Below are 12,762 nucleotides of genomic sequence, written 5' to 3' on the forward strand. Positions count from 1 at the left end.
AATATACCTTCCTTTTAAATTGAAAGCTGTGTTCAGCAACTCCCACAGTTCTGTAATTTCCAATTTTATCTCTGAATTCAAATAAGAAGCAAAATCTCATACGTGGACAGTGTGCAGAATAATAAATGACCTGCTGGAGAGGCACGTCGCTTGTCTTGAGGATTTGGTTCTTCATGGTTGGGAGGGGAAATGGCCTGTAGTCGTCATTCCCACTTACCTTTTTGAGGGTCACTAACCTGATCTATTCTCTGAAGTGTGATGGGATGAGGTAACTCATGGGGGAAGTCACTCTCTTGGTAAGGCAGCTGCCACCAGGAGTTGTATGCGAGAGCACCTTCACCTGGAAAATCAGCATAATAAAGATCGTAGTTAATACTCACTCCAGGAGGACTCATGCTAGCATTCTCCCAGGTCATTCTAAGCCTGTCTATATTGCTTCTGACTTGATCTGTGTCCTTGGAGTCAGGCCACTATCTCTGAGTCTCAGTTACTTCAACAGTAAAATAAATGTTTGATGTATTTTACCTCTAAGGTGAACCATTCTCTGTGTTTTACTCTAGCCATTACATATATATGTATGTACTAGATGTAGGTGTATATAAAAAATATGCATATATACATATATTTTTCTGAAGTTTGCTTTTTTTTTTTACTTGGTATCTTTAAAATACCACTTCATATCAGCTCATAGAGAACTTCATTATTTTTTTTTAAAAATATTTTATTTATTTATTTGACAGAGATCACAAGTAGGCAGAGAGGCAGGCAGAGACAGAGAGAGGGGGAAACAGGCTCCCTGCTGAGCTGAGAGCTCCATGTGGGCCTTGATCCCAGGACCCTGAGATCATGACCTGAGCCAAAGGCAGAGGCTTTAACCCACTGAGCCACCCAGGCGAGAACTTCATTATTTTTATGGCTTCAGCATGTTTTATTGTATCTATGTGTAAGAATTGATTCAACTAATCTCCTTGTTTGAACATTAGAAGGTTATCAGTATTTTGAAATTTCAAATAGTACTGAAATAAAAATGTTAGTCCCTTACACCATATACCAAGATAAAGTTCAAGTCCAAATGGTTTAGAAATTTAATTTAAAAAACCAAGAATATATGAGTACTAGAAAAAAACTGGGAATGAATTTGTCTTAATCTGAGTATACTGTAAGGCTTGACTCTTCTGAACACATAATCTGCATAATATGGGGGACATTTAGTCTTTGAGACAGATTTAATCATAGTGAGTTCATCAGTACAACAGATATTAGCTTTTTTTTTCCCCCACATACAGAGTACATCTTAATTTGGGGTATCTTCCGCTTGTTTTAAACAGTCAGTCACCTGTTCTTCTGGGTCACTACAGCACATAACTAACATGTGATATGGTAGTTACTTGTCTATATGATTTCTTTACTCAAACCAGGGATTTCTAAAACCAAATTGTTCATATTCCTTTTCCATGCACACTTCTCGGCTCTAATCCTTCTATGCTGATGGCCAGAAATCTGTATTTTAACCAGGACTCAGGAACTTTGACACAGGTGGCTTCAGGAACCATGTTTTCCCAGTTACATGAGGTTTTGAGCTCCCTGAAAGATAGAGCTATGCCGTATTTATTTTTCTCCTACTATTATCCCTCTAACACATGCATAAACACCAAGAATGTAAGAAGTATACAATAAATGTTTTTGAGGGATAAAAAATTAGCCGTTGACTTGTTTGACAAGAATGAATTAAAATATATTTAATAGTAACTGTCACGCTACCAAGACAATATAGTTTAGATTATTTCCTTTCTTCATAAAATTTTGTTAACTCCAGAAAAACTTTGCCCTCTATAATAGCTAACTTTATGTGTCAACTTGACTGGGCCATGGAGTGCCCATATATTTGATCAAACATTATTTATTCTCAGTGTGTCTCTGTGAAGGTATTTTTGGCTGAGATCAATATCTGAATAAACTGGGCAGAGCACACTGCCTTCCTAAATGCTGTTGGACTTCACAATCAAGTGAAGACCTGAAAAGAACAAAAAGGATGATTGAGAGGGAACGCCTCCTGCTTAACTTCTTGAGCTGGGACATTGACCTTATTCTGCACTCAGACTGAATTTTACACCACTGGGGTCTCCTGGTTATCAAGACTTTGGAAGACAGCTGAAATCACACCATTCACTCCACCAAGTGTCTCACTTGCTACACACAGACCATGGGACTGCTCTGCCTCTGTAACTACATGAGCCAATTCCTTAGGATAAATCTCTCCCCTTCAATGATTTATAGTTATATTTATGTTTACTTATATAATTATCTCCCTTTTAGAGAACCCTAATCTAGACATCTAGGCTATTTTAATGGACATTGAGTTTGAAACAACCCAAAGGAGCAATAACAACAAATCTTCTATGCTTCAAATAATATTTTTGATGTTGTTTCTTTCTTTCCTTCAAACTTCATTTGTCTTTTCTAGAATAGATACACTATTTTCTACTAAAATAGACATACTATTTTATACTATGTGCTTCATTAAAAATAACTACCTAATATCTCATTTAGGCTTTGCATACAAAATCTCACTGAACTTTTCTTTTTAATTCCCAACATAGTTATTATGATATACATATACTATATATACATATATTTACATGTATACGAAATAATACATTTGGCAATATAAATAGACAGTGTATTAGAGTTCTCCAGAGAAACAGAACCAATAGGAGATGAGATAAACAACACCATTGGTGTGTGCTGGTTTTTAGATATTTTGGTTTTGTTTTTAAAAAACATTTTGTTGGTAATTTTAACATTACCAAAAGAGTTTGTGACCACTCTGATCTGTAAGTTTTTGATGTTTACTAGATTTTTATTTTGATTTCCTTAATACACCATTATATCTATATCTATATCTATATAGATAGATATATCTATATATATATATATATATGAAGAGATTTATCACAGGCACTGGCTCATGTGCTTACGAAAGCAGAGAAGACCTATGCTCTGCTGAAAGCTGGAGAACAAAGAAAGCCAGGAATATAATTCAGCCCAAATATGAAGTCCTGAAGACCAGAAGGCCACTGGTGCTTATCTCTTCCAGAAATACTCTCACAGACACACCCAGGAACAATGCTTTATGAGCTATCTGGGCATTCCTTAGTCCAGTCAAGTTGACACATAAAATTAACCATCACAGATAGATGGACAGACAGATTTTTCATGTTCTACATATACACGCTCAACTCTACTCAGAGAAAAAGAAATGTGTGGAAGTATTTATGTGAGACTAACTTTCAAAATCACTGATGTATCCAGTTCTGTAAGTTTGAGGGTAAGTGTACAGCACCTACCTTTCAAATCAACAGAGGAGAAACCCATTAGTATAATTTTTTTTTAGGAAAAAATAACATTTTGGGCCTGGAAATATCAAGAAAGTCGACAACAAAATGAATAGCAGGGAAAACAATAAATCTGATGCAGCCAAATGTTGGCAGATACAGAGAATTGTAAGGCAAGACTGACAAAAATGTGATGGCAAGAAAAGAAAGATGTTAACTTAGAAATTTAAAAAAAAAATCAATCTCTGCTGGTGCCTCTGTAGCATGAACAACCCTATAAAAGAATCTCACTCAATGGTTTATTACTGGCCCCGTTTTCAGATGGCATATCAGTCCCTGTGCTGCAGACTGTGCTCACCCAGGCCAACAGGAAAGACGTGATTGAATGATTAACCAATAAATGAGAATCATGCAAATGGCCTCTTGGAAAATTCCCAAGTCAAAATAAATGTTTATGTACTGGGCAAATTTTGTATAGCTAAATAATGCTTATGGTCTATATTTTGCTTCATCTATCTGTACATACCATACACATGACCAAGCCAAGACAGAGTGGACAAGTGCATTTCTGAGATCTTCCTCTTTTCTGGCACCCACATGTCTTTTTTTTCAACCCTTCACTATCCCAACTCATGGCCACCCTGATCTTTTCACTGTCTTCATACATTCATCTTTACAAGAACGTTATGTGGTTGGAATCATATGGTATGCAGCCTTTTCATACTGGCTTCTACATTTAGGAATACATGTTTAAATTTCCTTCATGTCTTTTTATGGCTTGATAGCTCATTTCTTTTTAGAACTGAATAATATTCAATATCTGGATATGCCGTGGTTTATCCATTCATTTACTGAAGGAGTTGTGAATCAATCTGCTATAAGCATCCATGTGCAGGTTTTTGTGTGGATGTAAGTTTCCAGCTCCTCTGGATGAATAGCAAGGAATGGGGCTTCTAGAGGAGATGGTAAGAGTATGTTCGGTTTTCTGTAAGAAATCACCAGACTGTCTTTCTGAAGTGGCGGCACCATTCTGGACTCCCACCAGCAGCAAATGAGAGACCCTGTTGCTCTACATCCTTGCCAGCATTTGGTGTTTCCAGAGTTTTGGATTTTGACTATTCTGAGGGGTGTGTAGTGGTACCTAAATGTTCTTCGATCTCATATGCACTATTAACGCCTTTTGCTGGTTTCATTTCCAGGGGAACTGGGTTTTGTCTTGTTGTTAGCTGCAATCCTCTGCTCCTCTACAACCTTAAGTGTTGCTTGTTCAGATTTTTCATGTTCTAGAGGCACCTGGGTGGCTCAGTCAGTTAAGCGCCTGCCTTCAGCTCAGGTCATGATCCTAGGTTCCTGGGATCGAGACCCACACTGGGCTCCCTGCCCAGCGGGGAGTCTGCTTCTCCCTCTGCCTCTCCCCCTGCTTGTGCTGTCTGTCAAATGAATAAATAAAATCCTAAAAAAAAGATTTTTCATGTTCTAAAGTAATTGTTTTAAAATTAGAGGTTTCTATGCCAAGAAACAACAAAAGAGATTGTGCTAGGAAAGTGGGATTTCAGGGAGTATATTGATCTTTATTTTTCTGGCAGAAGTCTCATAGTACATCGAAAGCCTGCCTACTCTGTTGACATTTCGGGATACTTATGCACTGATACTTGAAGGAAAAAGTACAGGTGTTGATACCAGACAGACCAAGTTTGAATCCTGACAATTCCATCTAATGGCTGTTTGACCTTAGGCAAATTATTTAATCTTTCAAAGAATCAGTGCTCTATAAAATAGAAGTATATCCATGATACTGTTTTGAGATTAAAATTTAAATTAGATAATACATTTCAAACACACAATTAAGTTCCTGATAATAGCAGTTGAAAGGCAGGTATGAAAATGGTTGCTATTCTTTTTCTTCTTCTTAGTTATTGAGGGGCAGTGTTAGCATCAGGAATGATATTTTTATTTACATGGGTTGAGGATTCAATTAAGTTATATTTGAGAAATTTTCTGTCATGGTACATGAAAGATGAATCCACTGAAATGGCCTTCCATTCATAAGAAGCACAGTGTGAGATTGATTTTTACTTTATTGTGTTGAATTGTTTTTAAACTGTTTCTGAGAGCTGAACTGTAGATCAAAATATCCCCTTTACTACAAGGATTTATATTAATATGCCATACTTTTGGATTTATCCCCCTTTCATTCTTAGTTTCCTCAAATCTTTATTAAAAAAAAATTAGATATGGTAATGGTTCCCTCTAAGAATAAGTTGACCAGGATCAAAGATACTACTTGAGTCTAAACCAAAATAGAGAGGGAGTTTTTATACTTGAGTTCTTTACAGAAAATATAATTTGAGATCTCTTTATTAAAAAAAAATTATTAAAAAAATTAGACATGGTAATAGTTTCCTCTAAGAATAAGTTGACCAGGATCAAAGATACTACTTGAGTCTAAACCAAAATGGAGAGGGAGTTTTTATACTTGAGTTCTTTACAGAAAATATAATTTGAGATCTCTTTATTAAAAAAAATTATTTAAAAAAAATTAGACATGATAATGGTTTCCTCTAAGAATAAGTTGACCAGGATCAAAGATACTACTTGAGTCTAAACCAAAATGGAGAGGGAGTTTTTATACTTGAGTTCTTTACAGAAAATATAATTTGAGATCTCTTTGTATTACAACCTTCATTTATAAAGAAATACCTATTGTTTACATTTAGATAAAAATATGTTAATATTTTCTATATTTTATTTTTTAAAAGATTTTATCTATTTATTTGACAGAGAGATAGAGAGAGAGCACAAGTAAGCAGAATGGCAGGCAGAGGGAGAGAGAGAAGCAGGATCCCTGCCAAGCAGGGAGCCCGACACGGGGCTTGATCCCAGGACCCTGGAATCATGACCTGAGTCGAAGGCAGCTGCTTAACCAACTGAGCCACCCAGGTGCCCCCAGCATTTTCTATATTTTAACTGTCTTCTAAGATTTTAAAAGGTAAAATCAAACTATTAATAGTGGCCATCTTTGGTTGAAGGAAATATATTCAGTTATATCTATACATAAATGTTCCAAAATGGATATTTTTGCTCTTATAATCAAGGAAAAAATTCTGATATCACACATTTTCAGAAGTTGCTCTCTCCTTGCCTATAGACTCTTGAGTTTTGAGTGATTTCTGAAGCAAAGGGATTCCTAGATACCCTCTCAAAAGGGAAACACTCCTGAAACCTCATTATATGTAAATGCTAGATTTTAATATTTAAAGGCTATGTTTGTAGCACAAATATTCTTGTTTCTGAAAGTTTTATTAAGGTAATTAAAAAAAATATTTATCCTGACATTTTCTCAGAATTATAGTTCAACCATATCTAAGTATGAAACTTAAGTAGTCTTAGTCTATTTTACATATTTTATTTATTTCAAATTTTCTCAAAATATTCACAGCAATATTTATTCACTTTTCTATATATCATATTCCTTTTCCCTTTATCCTTAGAGTGCCTCCCAAATTACTAACTTTCTAAAGTAGACATGAAAACTTCTGTTTTCCTCATCTTATGATTTTGTTTTCAGAAGATAATCAGATTTTAATCATTAACTTCTAAGGAATGATTGAAGGAAAACCCTATTATTCAGACATTCATATGAAGTTTACTAAAATGGAGAGGATAGTTTATTTTAAGGTATCTAAATTATTTCTTTTTATTTCATTGATTTGTATTTGTTACCATAACATTACCAGTGACTAAAGAAATCAGGTTGATCTTAATACACCTGTATTTCAAAAAGGTCATTGAATTGTCATTGTACAATAAAGCATTCAAGAAACATGACTTTGGGAGTTCTTTTCTCTTCTCTTTGTGGGGAGATGAACAATTTTGGTTCACATTTTAAAAGGGCAAATTTGCATATCTTCAGTATTTTGGTTTGGGGTTAAGATATTAGGCATCCCCTCACCCACTCCTCCCTGAAGAAAAAGCAAGGCATCTTTCCTCTTCAATTGCTCTAGCTTAATAAAAGCAAAAAATTGTATAACTGCTGTGAATCACAGACAGGGCTCTTACCACTGCATGTATTCTAAACACATCTTCAAGTTGGCTGGCAACCTTGTTCCCTAACCCAGAGCCTGCATACTAATGTGAAAAGTCTGACGTTATTCAGGCCACATAAAGACTGCTTTTTTTTTTTTTTTCTCCCCTGAAACACCACTTTGTAAAAATACCAAACAGAGTAAGTTATATGTAAAAGGTGAGTATCAAAAATAATGTCACTGTCTCACTCAGGAAGCGCATCAAGTTTTCTGGATCAAAATTTAGTTGACTGCCTGTGAGAATGACATACTGCGTATCAGAGTTAGTCACACACATAGACAAAAGCAGGTGGACATCACTTGAGGGATGCTGTGTTGTCACCTTTCCAAACCAAACCTCCTTAAACGATGTCCTAGATTTCCTGAATTTCCTTTTTCTGGAATTATTCATCTGGGTTATTATTTTATCTAGAGACTTCTTATTAAAAAGCAATTGTTAGCTTGCAAAAGAGGGTTGATTCATTACAATAAATTATTTATGAGGTTCGTTAGGTTTTACATTGGGGAAGGAATAAGGATGTAGATGATGTAAAACAGAATTTCCAGGAAATTATGTTCAGGGTGTGTGTACAGGACAACTCTTCCCCCCACACTGTAACTCTTCGAAGGCAAAGCCCTAATCCTATTTATTTTTATATGCTCCATTTTCTCATTAGAGTGCGATACATCTATTTCAATATAGAACTTAAGAAGTAATTTCAATTGGCGGAAGCATTAAAAAGATGAAAATTTTTCTATGGAAAGACTGCTTAAGAGCATCTTGAAGATGATAGTGCCCAAGCATAGGCATAGGCAAGAATGAGGCCATCTACCAAGCAGTCAGCTGTTCTTATTTAAGTCTTTTTTAGGAGCCCACCCAGATCCCTAAATAATCAGCCTCCAGTTGGGGAAGAATCCAGTTCCAGGGAAAATTGATTAGCTTCATGCTCTGCTTACAGTCATACTGCAGTAGAAGGAAGTGCTTAATTCCTCTGCAAATGCTCAGGAAAATCTACTTTTGGAAGCAAGCTAATCAGAACGGATGGATGGGGCTGGATAGTGATGTAAACAAAGACTTTGCAATGTCTCAGAATGGGGCATTTGCGGGGTAGCAAATGGAGTATAGCCCTTGGAATCCTCAAAATCTGACGTTAGTATCTTGGCTACATGGGTCTTTGGAGGTGTGAGTTATCCCCTAGGAGAATTAGTTACCCTTTCAAAAATGGAAACACTGATATAAATGTCAACCAAATGAAACAAAAAGGTCTTTGTCAAGCATCAAATCTGGTTTCAAGTAATAATGGCGTCCACTTTCACCTCCCTCAGCATGACTTTCCCAAAGAATACAATATCCCTGGTCCACTACAGTTATATGCCAATTCAAGAAACTTCAGCACGACATTCACAAAGAATACAAAATCCCTGTTCCACTATAGTTATATGCAAATTTAAGAAACATCAGTCAATCAAAAAAAAAATTCTATTCTCAAAGAAATGCTGTTTTCTTTCTGTTCAATAGCAAAGTAAAAAAAAGATCAAACAAGGATTGTCTCCATTTCTGGGCCTCCCAACAAAACTTTCATTTTCCTTTCTATTCTCTTCCATCTCATCATAAGCTTACGTTAGGGCCACTTGAGATCAGGTGCTAATTTCTGGTTTCTCTAAAATCTATAATGTATATGTGACCAGTTTAAAAAAACAAGTGGAACTGCTTCGGACAGACTAGGAACTGGTTTTAAGTTGGGCAGCAGTGCAGGTGTGTCATGCATTTTGTTCTTGTTGCTGTTTTGTCTTTAACAGATTTTAACCATACTGATAAACAAATAAGCACTAGAGTATATGCTGCTGGAGGTTTCTGGTAGGGGCAAGGAACAGTCCGACAGACACAGAGAGAATACTAAGAGTGTTGATATAATCACTGGAGAATGCCTAGAAATAAACTACACACAAGAAAATTCAAAGCCAGAAGTCTTCCTCTGGTGTGACTTGTGATGCCTTTCCATCCTTTCTCTATCTCTTCTTTCAAAACCACACTCAGCCCTACCCCAATACAGACAGATGAATGTGCACACACACACACACACACACACACACACACACACAATTGATGATTATAATAAAAACTCACTTGGCTTACTTTCTGTTCCCTCACAAGGCCTTGCTTTCTATTGGGCTGTTTGAGGAATATCTCTTTAAACTTAAAAAAAAAAAAAGAAAGAAAGAAAGAAAGAAAGAAAGAAAGAAAAAAACAAAAGGAAAATTTAACACATAAGCAATCGAAGAGCAGTAGAATGAGTTTGGGGAATGCTTCCTTAAAGCTTAACTCACAGCAGAGAAGCAGTTAAAATATCAGTCCAGCATCCAGCACTATCACTCTACAGCCCAGATTGATGAGATGCCATTTACAGAAGTAGGATCTCTGACCTCCTGAAATGAGGATGAACATCCCATATCCTGGGAAAGCTTGGAGAATGAGAAAGGGATTAGTATGGGGAGAGCAGGGTGATCTGTTGTAACTAGGACACCTCAATATTTGCTCTTACTGGAATCCTTTAAAGATGGAATTAATGGTAGGAAGGGAAAAGAAGTAGTACTTATTGAGTGTTGGACATCCTGGAGGACACTGATGAATATATACATAGATATACATATGATCTAAAACAAACAAAAAAATTAACTATAGAGATGTGGTTGCACCCTTGGGTTAAGGGGGATTCAGAGACTTCCCACAAGCTGCCCATTTCTTCAGTTACATGAAGGAGAATGCGACTTGCTCAAGGTCATATTCTGGCATAATGGCAGATAGGGATATAAATTCAGGGGGTTTTGGTTCAGAGGACAGTTATTTCACTAATGCAAGGATCTAAAATTTTGTAAGTCAAAAGTTATTTACTTAATTCAGTTCTAAGGAAGCTAGAGTAAAGAAAATTCTGCTGCTCCTGTCCTGATTATTCCTTGTAGACAAAGAGAGGACTGTTTCATAAGAACTTTAATTATATGCACCACCTTCCTAAAATAGAGTGAACTTCAGCAGGGGATTTATCATGACTTTCCCATTTATTTAACCATCCTGATTCTTTGATGAACATGGCAGTGTGAGCTCTCCCCACCTTTTCATCTCAAATCCACCACCAAGTTTTCACATTTAATTAAGTTTGTATTTACGAAGCTCTCCTGTCCTCTGAGCATTTCAAAGATGACATAACTAATACAAAATCGCTAAATGTCAGCCTCCAGAGAAGTGAGATTTCTTCATGAGAACCAGGCTCTCTGCCCACATTCCTCAACCCACACTGATACACCAAATGACACCGGTTATATTGCTGATCTTATGAAATCTGTCTTAAAATAAATGCATGCAAGACCTTACTTCTATTACTTTTCTTTTCATCTATGAAGAAACCAAACTGCCAATTTTCGATTTTGTATTTGAGCAAATGTTCTCATCAATCTCTATAGAGACTTCTGTTGAAAATATTGTTAGGTCTCTGTCCATTTGAACAAGCCAGGTGTTCCAGATGCGGGGACTTCCGAGTCACTTTTGGCTGGCCATTTAATACCACTCCACCTAGAGTCTAACTTTATTTTATCTCCCATTTTTGCATGCTCTTACTTTTCCTTCCTTTCTCCCTATCTGCTCACTTTCTTTAATTCACCCCCCCCCCCACCACTGTTTCTTAAAAATCTCTTCCTACTCACCCCGTTGAGGGAGGAATTCCCATCTTATGGCTATAGGGATGGCTATGGTCACATACAACACCAATTATAAATCACCATAATCACTACTAATCACCAATTTATTAATCACATACACTCTCATTCTAGCGCAGAGGACACCACATACCGTGCAGGGCCATGTGGGGTTGCGTTTGGGAACAAAGCGAACAAGCACTATGGGAGGCAGGTTTTGCAGTATCAAGAGGGTGAGGCGACTCCTGATCCCCGCAGGAGGATGTAATTAACTTGTTTGAATAATTCCAAGTGCTGGCAATGAACAGAAACCTGCCACTCAGAGATAAGCAGAAGCCATACCTGTTCCCCCTGAGAGGAGGGTTGTTTGGCTAGGGCCAAGCAGAGCAGAGTAGGGAAGGGAGTTTATCATTAGGCTATTTGTAGCCCCCTGACATTTACCAGATGTCAAGGCAGCACATTAATATAGGGCTTTAAATTTAGGCTTTACGTGACATCCATCTTCCTGTTCAAATTAGCAAATATTTAGAGACTTACCATGTCCAAAATATACCATCTCTATAATAGCTTACAGTCTTGGGCCATATACTACCCACTTTCACTTTTATTTCTTAAGATTTTTATTATTTATTTGAGAGGGAGTGAGAGCGCACATGAGCAGGGGTGGGGCGGGAGGAGAAGAGAGAGAGGGAGAAGGAGGTTCCCCGCTCAGCATGGAGCAGGGTGTGGAACTTGAACCCAGGACCCTGGGATCATGACCTGAGCCAGAGGCAGATGCTTAACCAAATGAGCCACCCAGGCACCCGAATTACCCATTTTTAAATATTATTTGTCTTCGCGGTGTTTCTCAGCATTGAGTCTGCCTGAGATTCTCTCCCTTCCCCTCTGCCTCACCTCCCACTTGTGCTCTCTCACTCTCTCTCAAATAAATAAAATCTTTTTAAAAAGATAAATATTTGTCCTCAACTGAGTGATATCAATAACGCAAATATCATTTTACCCATTTTATAGAAGAAGAATAATTGCATTTAGAGGAATCGTGTTTTGTCTAAGATTCCACAGCTAATAATTACTATGTGGTTTGAAATTAGGTCTCCACTCATTAGATTATCACACTTCTTTTCCTCCTCTGTTTGTGCTTCGAGTGTATCCATGGTGTTCAGAGGACTCGGTCAGCTTATAAGACTTCGGGTTAAGAACATTCTCATGCAATCACCCAAACATAAAGAAGGACTGACCAAGTTTCATTTTAGGAGATGCTGCTCAGGGTGCCCTGCTATTTTCAGCAGCACACAAGTCCCTTGTTATATAACACTTGGGCTGGATGCATGGAGAGTATACACTCCCAGAGTTGAACATGCCATCATGTATTCAAGTCTTCCGCTGGCCAGCCAAGCATTCTGGCAGAAGCAGAGCCCTAGGGGACCACAGACAAACCTATTTTGTTTCATTTTAAAAAATGGTCAGGTACCCTTGTACCAAAACTACAGTAGAGCCTACAGGCATAATTCTGGCTGCTTGTACTTAGATGTACATAAATCTTCTATATGATCTTTGGATGCCTAAGAAAGATCTCAGTTCTTCCAGAATTGCACTGCCAGTGTGTCTTGAGCTGTGATTCGGTGTAAAGGTAAAGATAACCCAACATAGCACTTATAAAACATGAAGATTGT

The 12,762-nt window shown here is 37.2% G+C and overlaps 1 long non-coding RNA gene across 1 annotated transcript in view; it reads right to left on the reverse strand.

Moving 5' to 3' along the window:
• Positions 1–242: 242 nt before the first annotated feature.
• The window catches only part of LOC131840538 (uncharacterized), a 288,807-nt gene continuing 276,287 nt past the window's right edge, over positions 243–12,762 (reverse strand). The window contains exon 3 of the long non-coding RNA XR_009357392.1: positions 243–340. This is a non-coding gene — a long non-coding RNA (uncharacterized LOC131840538). The remainder of the gene's footprint in view (positions 341–12,762) is intronic.

This window comes from Mustela lutreola, chromosome 9 (genome assembly GCF_030435805.1).
Source record: "Mustela lutreola isolate mMusLut2 chromosome 9, mMusLut2.pri, whole genome shotgun sequence".
NCBI classification, from domain to species: domain Eukaryota; kingdom Metazoa; phylum Chordata; class Mammalia; order Carnivora; family Mustelidae; genus Mustela; species Mustela lutreola.